Below are 7,840 nucleotides of genomic sequence, written 5' to 3' on the forward strand. Positions count from 1 at the left end.
AAAGAATTATGTGGCCGGCCACGTCAGTAGTAGAGACTGAGGACCCCGGTGGGAAAGTGGAAACCACAGGCGGAGTTCAAAGTGCAATACGGTGTTAGCGTGTGATGGTCCCAGGATGCACAGGGTGAGGTGGGGATTCAAGAAGCAGGTTGATCGCATCTACTCTATGGAGGGGGATGGGAGGGGCTCAAGGAAGACTTTTAGAAAATGTAGGTCTTGAAAGACAGCAGGCATTGCCCTGGCAGGTAGGGGTGCGCTGGGAGGCCGCTGAATAAGCCAAGGCCAGGCACGAGGAATGCCATGTCTTCCTGGGATCTGGGAGATTGTCCAGCTTTTGGTGTTCAGTTCCATTCAGTTACATAAAGTACTTTTTGAGGTGTCCAGACAAGATAATTATACATCAGTTTTGCCCTTGAAGAGCTCATATTGTATAAGACCAGTCAGATGTTAAGTCAAAATAATTTTTTTTTGCCAAGTTTCTGTTTTGCCATGTTACATGAGAAAGCATGGTAATTTAAAGAAATCCCGTGATCCATTCTGAAGTATGTTCTAGCCCCTCGCCGTTGTTTGATCCGCTTTGAAGGGTTCATGCCAAGACAATGAAATTGACTTTCCCCCTTGAGAGCTCTGAGCTCTGAGTTTTCTGAAGTGTAGAAATGTGAAATGCACAGGAAGCATAATGCAATCAAGAACCTATAAAGTATTTTTGGAATTTGTTAGAACTTCTTGCATTTTTACCTAGGGCTGGCGCTTTGCTAACACTTTCTCACTTCAGGCCTGCCCCATGGAATCCATCAGCTGAAGCCAGCCATCCCTCCTTCCTGGAGAATCATTTATGAACAAAGACTGGAAAGACGGTTTATGGAAATGCTGCCTTGTATAGTCAGACCTTAAATGTACTCCCATATACTGAAGAAACGGTAATGAGATGTCAGGATAAAAGGAGGTCAGTATCTGAGAACGCAAGAGAAAATGTAATTAATGAGTCCCTGAGCAGGAGGTGGGTTACATAAAACTCTGGTTGATGTGGCCAACAGACTTTTCTGGAACTCTGGAATTCAAACCCTCTTCTTATGGCATAGGATAGGGTTACAGGAACATAATGTGCTAGGTAATTGATCAAACCATTAAAAATAACAGCATAAAAGTTTAGAGCGTTGACAGTCTTCTTTCCAGAAGGAAGCCCAGCTTGCAAAAGTGCTGATGTGCATCTTTGCAAAGTTCTATAAAATTGTGGCGAGGAAAGGGAAATTTATATTGGCACTCCACGACCCGTCAGCTGAATTTCCATCGCCCTGTTCACTAGCCGGCCTCGCTGGCTGCTGGCCGACTGTGACACGGGGAAGGAAAGCCCAGAGCTCATATTCAAAGGCAGGAGTCTGCACCTCAGCCGACAGCTGGGAAATTAACCAGAGGAGGACATCGGGGGGCCAGGAAGGGCCAAGACGCATGTGCGATACTGGGGACGGGAAGGGTGGGGACTGCTTCTAAAGGAAAGACGGCCCTTATCACTGAATGAACTTTCCAACAGCAGAGATTACAGATGGTTCTATGAGCAGAAGCAATCTCCTGCCTGGTCAGACAGCAAGGAAGAAAACAAACGCACCCAGTGGCTTTCATGTGTGCAGGAATGGCATCTCCGTGCATGCAGGGAGCAGGAAGAGTTTCATAGAGCAGCGCTTCTGGGGTCCTCTCGGAGAAGACAAAACACAGTGCCTTGTGTTTTCTTGTCCACATACATGCTGGGACTGAGCTGCGCTGGTTCCTGGTGCCACGAGATTAGGGGATTCTTACATACCAGAGGAAGACACTGTCCCATGATCTGGATGAGAGGTGGGGGTGGCTTAGGTCTGCATGCAGCCCCTCTTCCCATTGATTTCTTGTTCAGACCAGGCTACATCCACATTTCCCTTCCTTCTACCTGAGCCAGCCCCCCCTAGTGCTGCACCCCCATTGCTGGATGGACAATGCAGAGATGGGTGGGGCCAGCCCTCCTCCAATGCCCCAGTGAATTGTTCCCATTGGAATGGCTGAGTAGGTCCTAGGCTCCGTGGTGGAGGCTGTGGTGTCTGCTGTGAGCATGCCTGCCTGTGCGCATGTCAGTCTACATGCAATCCTGTGGGGGCTGTAAGCCCTTGCTTCGTGAACGCAGCCCGCTGAGGATTATGTAAATCATTCCAGAATTGGGAGGCACGAAAGAGGAGCAAGCGGAACTGGACCAGGAAGCTGTGTGCTTGAAAGCAGCCAGAGATGTTAAATTCTACAAACAGAATAAAAGCTCAGTAGAGGCTAGAGTCCTGTGCATTCTCTGTCTGCCCCACGTGCCACACTGAGGCTGGGGGTGGGGGGTGGGAAGCTGTCCCGTTGAGACTCACCTCATTTGGGAAAAGTGGCTTAGTTGGAAAGAGCCCTGCAACTAAGCAAGAGATGCAGGTTCTAATCCCAGCTCTGCCACCAAACACGCTGTGTGATCCCCTGGAAGCCTGCTGCCCTCTCTGGGCCTTCAGGTTTCTCGATGTTCTGAAATGCTATGGGTTTATATTTTTTATTATTTTTTTAAATAATTTTTTATTATATTATGTTAGTCACCATACAGTATATCCCTAGTTTTTGATATAAAGTTCCATGATTTATTACTTGCGTATAACACCCAGTGCACCATGCAATATGTTCCCTCCTTAAAACCCATCACTGGCCTACCCCAATCCCCCACCCCCCTCCCCTCTGAAGCCCTCAGTTTGTTTCTCAGAGTCCACAGTCTCTCATGGTTCATCCCCCCTTCTGTTTACCCTACCTTGTGGGTTTAGAAGACTGGATGGAATTGTACAGCTACGAATTGGCATAGCATCAAAAAGACCCTGGCCCTGTAGAAACTTCCTCCACCTTGGGAACCACTGCCAAAGCCCAGGGCTTACTTCCCGGTCAGTTCTCATGTCCACAGACTCCAGGGGAACTCATCTGCCCTGGAGCCTCTGGCACCTGGCATCATGGGGCCATAGAAGGGGATGGAGTTACATGGCAGTGTCAGGGTGCCCCGTCTCAGAGGGGCTTTCCAGCAGCACAGGGCTCATGGGGCCACGGCAGCAAGAAAGGGGAGACATGACATATTTCAGGACAGAAATCACAAAAGCAACCTTACACTTTCCTGCCAGCTCTGAGTTGCTTCCTCCCTGACGCTCCCCAGAGAAATAGGAGAGAGCAGGTGACAGTGCCAGGGGGGCCACAGCGTGGGTTTGTCGTGCCAAACGGAGCAGCCTAGGCTTTTGTGACCTGTGGCAAGAGAGTCCTGTTCGATTCCTAATCTAGTGACTATGGCTTTTTACTCCCCTCTCCTGGCCCCATAGCACCCCAGGGCCCTCCAAGGGCAGCTGTGGGAGTGGGCAGCTGTGGGGCAGCTGCGAGACAGCTGACTGCTCTCTAGGAACAAAGCAGTTGTGTCCGGCTTCCCGGCCTTTGCTGATGTGGCCTTGCCTGGCGTGTCTGGCGGACTCGGCAGCTCTCCCACGGCAGCGCAGGGAATCCCTGCCACGGGCTCTGTGGTTCCCATGCAGCCCCATGGCATGTGAGCGTGGCCGCCCCGCTCTCCCTGCTCTGGCCGTGCTCGGGGGCTGGGGTGCAAGTGCCATCCTGTCGTGCCCACGACCCCTTGTCTCCTGCTCCAGCAGAACTCAGTGGCTCAGGGGACTCCTCTCCCCACGGGAGGCGGTGCTGCCGTAGGCGCCCCCTCTGCTTGCTTCCTCCTTCCTCTCTGCCTAGGCCTTTCATTCTGCTCTCAGGCCCTTCCATCCTAGACTCTCTTTGTTCCTACCCTCAGTCATCTACAACTTCTTCCTCACGCTTTGGCAAACAATGCCCAGAGAGAAAGAAAACACAGTCACACGTTTTTCTCCCCAGCAGAACTTCTTCATCGTGCTCCCAAAGAGATCATGTCTACGAGGGGCCATTTAACACCCAGGGAGAGTCTCGATGGCCTGAGAACTGACCTCGAGACCAGGTCAGGGTGCTGTCCAGGCAAAAGGGTCTAAAGCCATCTTGGTGGCCTCTCCGGTCTCAGAGGAAGCGGTACGAATGGCCCGGCCATGTGCGTAGGTTTAACACCAAACAGACACAGGCCACCTGGCTCCTGTCCCGAGCTCTACAGGAAGGTTCCTTACCCGTCCGCAGTGTCTAGAGCAGTTTAATGCAAAGCAGCTATTGTATTAAGACCCATAACAAAAACCCAACAAAGAAAGTGTGCTGTGACTTTTTTGTTATTATCTATGTTCAGACCTTTGAAAGATGGTGCTTTACGTGAAATATGTTTTCTTACTGAAATTCGAGACACATAAACCTATTGACGGCACTGCCTGTAAAAGGGCCCAGCACTGTCTAGACAAACACAAACTTGGAGCAGCTCAGATTGGAAATACACAGATTCCTTCTAGAAACATAGTCTCCATTCACATTTTGTCTGGAAACCAAAATGCCTAAGGAACTAGGATTTCCTTGCTATCTTTGATTCAAGAGAATGTTTTTAGGATCTTCGGGTCAAGGTCAACCAAGATAATCTGGTTATCAGAGATGAAAGTGTGCACCTCTGGAAATCATTTTGTTTTGAGAGCTAACCTAAGTAAGTGGACCACTGATTACAGAAACAACAGACCCAGAGTTAGCCTTGTAGTATCATCGATATTGCACCAAACTCTGGGCAAAGGGCAAGGGGTTCATAAAGCCGTGTGGACATTAAATGCAGCATATAATATTTTTCAGTTGTACGTAGATGCTATTAGAATTAGCAAAATATTAATTAGTTTAAAAGTACTGTTTTTTTAACATTGCCCCACTTCTGACTCAGTGGAGACTGGCTACATCTGGACGCAGCAGCAGTGNAATATTTTTCAGTTGTACGTAGATGCTATTAGAATTAGCAAAATATTAATTAGTTTAAAAGTACTGTTTTTTAACATTGCCCCACTTCTGACTCAGTGGAGACTGGCTACATCTGGACGCAGCAGCAGTAATGCCCTGAAATGTACTTTATGTTGCAAAGGTGGGAATCACATGAGTGAAGCTTTCCTTTAGGTCTTCAAGTTACCCACGTCAGGTGTTTATTACTAATTTTAGAACTTTCATTATCTTTCCTCTGACATTATTCACTACCGAGGGAACTTATCCCAAATTGTGTCTTCCTTGTCAGAGTGAAAACAGTCAGAACTTGAAAATGTCTGTTTCACCCCAAGGATGACTACTTCGAGGGATTTCCACGAGGTCTGATTTTACTTGATAGTGATTTATGCTTTTTCCTTCCAATCACTGCAAGCCATCTCTGGAATATTCCAAGAAATGAGTCCTGAGCTGGTAGCAATGAGGACTACTAAACGATATTACTTAGGGAGAAAGATCCACCATGTACTGTCTCAGGGTAGAGTTGCACCTAATGATATCTACTCAGCTCCCTCATTCCACTAAATGAGCGGAATTATTAGGCACGAGTCTGGCCCAAGTTCAGTGTGAGTTGCTGGGGAGCTGCTTCGGCTGAGAGTCTTTGGGGGTGTCATTACGGTGGTCTTGATAGGGTGGTCACTTGTGGATGGAACCACTTCTACAAACACAGTCAAAGCAAGATGGAGGAGACGAAGTGTGAGCTGGGCCATGGCAGTGTGTCTGGCATTGTTTGAGAAGAGCCCAGCACAGAGCAGCCCAAGGGAAGCAGCTGCCCTTGCAGAGCGGTTGGAGACACATGCTGTTTTGCCAGTGGATCTTTCAAGGGATATGAAGACCGAGACACTTATCTAGGAGTCTAATGCAATTGAAATTTGCTCTAAACAGCGTCTTTTTTATTCCCTGTGATTGTTTAAATGTCCTAGTTGCCCATGCTTTCTTTCTAGAGTCAAAGATCAAGCATTCTTCCAGAACTCTGCTCCATACGCATCTAGATCTGGCCCCTACGGATGTCCAGTCCTAGACACAGTGTGTGAGGCAGGGACGGAAGGTTGTCTTGGATATTGATAAGCAGCAGGACAACAGGAAGTGTTTTCCCTCTCAGGCGAAGACCTCCCTGAGGTCCCACCCACTCTTTGATTTTTTCTCTTCTGTCTGGATTTGCAAGGAATGATCCAGAATCGGGTGGTATGAGAATCATGCCTGGCAGAAGGCTGAGCTGGAGGATGGCTGGGACCTGGGGCCTCGTTAAGTCAAACAAATGTTCTGAGCAGTTCAAACACCCTTAGAGACACTATGTTTACACGTCTAACTTCCAACAACAGAGGAAATTGGAGGGAGTTCGATTGAAGGTCCAGGCCTCACTGCCAGCAACATGCTCAGACCTTCTCTGACAGCTCAGAGTCATTGCTTTCCTGCTTCCTGTCACTTCTCCCAATAGAGATGCTCCTCGTTTCCAATCTCCTGGGCTCTTCCTTCCCTGATCTCCTACCAGCAGACCATTCGGCACCCCCTGCGAGTATCCTTCTGGCCTCTGGCTGGTCTCCACGAAGGACCCTGCTACCCTCTACGGCAGCAAGTGCTCATCACTGGGGTCCTTACAAAATCACGAAACAGTCTGTCTTATTCCTGCAGAAAAATGTAATTTTCCACTTTTTTCCCCACATGGAGACAATCCTTAAATACAAGGAACATTGCCAATAGAGTTACGTCCTCTCACTTTAGAATTATAAAAAGGATTTTGTTCTGTTGTGACAGCAGTGCTACACGGAGCAGATTTTCTCCTGATTCTGAGGAGAAACAGATACATCCTGGATTGATTCATATGCTTGCCAAACACCCTTGAAGTTTTCTTTATCACTTTGTCTTCTGGGGTTTGTAAAAAAAAATAATAATTTATTTTTCCATGATTTTAGATCTTTATGTTTCACAGAAAAGGGAAAAGACAGAGAGTATAAAATCTAAGATGGAAATAGCCAATAACTAAGTGGTCAGATACGATTTATAAATACTTTGGATTTGCTTCAAAAATAATAGCACGTTGTTCTTCGAAACTGAACAGTGGGGGCTCATCAAACCCTTCCCAGGTTCAACCTCTGTCCTCTGGGCTCAGCTTCTGCTCAGCCCAGGGTGAAGGGCTCTTCTGGGTTGGTGACTTCTGCCTCCAACAAGTTGGGGAAACAGGGACAGACTTGCCCTCCCACTTCAAACAATGAAAGAACTGAAAAATATATGAAACAATTGCTTTCAAGGCACTGAGCATTGGACAGTGAAAGTGACCCCCAAGAAACAGCGAAAAATGAGGTGAGGCCCGGGATTGCCTGGTGTGTGGTCCTGAGACAGTCTTCAAGGTGCAGGGCAGGGAGGGGCACCTCGGGGTTGGGGGGTGGTGCTAGAGGACAGCCTGAGTAAAGAGGTGGGAGCGAAAGTCCAGGGAGATCAAGGTCATGGGAGCGGTGCACAGTGCCAGAGAGGAGAGGACTTCCCAGGGAGAGAAGCCCAGCCATCTGCGGAGTCCGACTGAGAGTTCCACAGAGAACTGGTCAACTTGTGCACATGAGAAACCACCAGTCGCAGGACAAGGAAGATCCGCACGGGTTAGAGGAAGGAGCAGCTGGTATTGACACAGGACGGGTAGTGGTGCTGTTTCACCTGCCAGACTAGAAATGTTCATCCTGCTGGGGCAGTGGGAAGAGTCCCCGGAAGGGTCTTACCTCAACAAAAAGGCAGAGGCTGTCAAAACGGACAAAATAGCAAGGCCTGCTGCGTACAAGAAACACAGTTTAAATATAAAGACACCAGTAAATGGTGAGTAAAAGCCTAAAAGAAGACATGCCAGGCTCACACTAATCAGAAGAAACCAGGGTGGCTGTATGAGTATCAAACAAAGTCCATTTTATTATTTCATTTTATTTTTTTT

Source organism: Ailuropoda melanoleuca, chromosome 10 (assembly GCF_002007445.2).
Source record: "Ailuropoda melanoleuca isolate Jingjing chromosome 10, ASM200744v2, whole genome shotgun sequence".
NCBI classification, from domain to species: domain Eukaryota; kingdom Metazoa; phylum Chordata; class Mammalia; order Carnivora; family Ursidae; genus Ailuropoda; species Ailuropoda melanoleuca.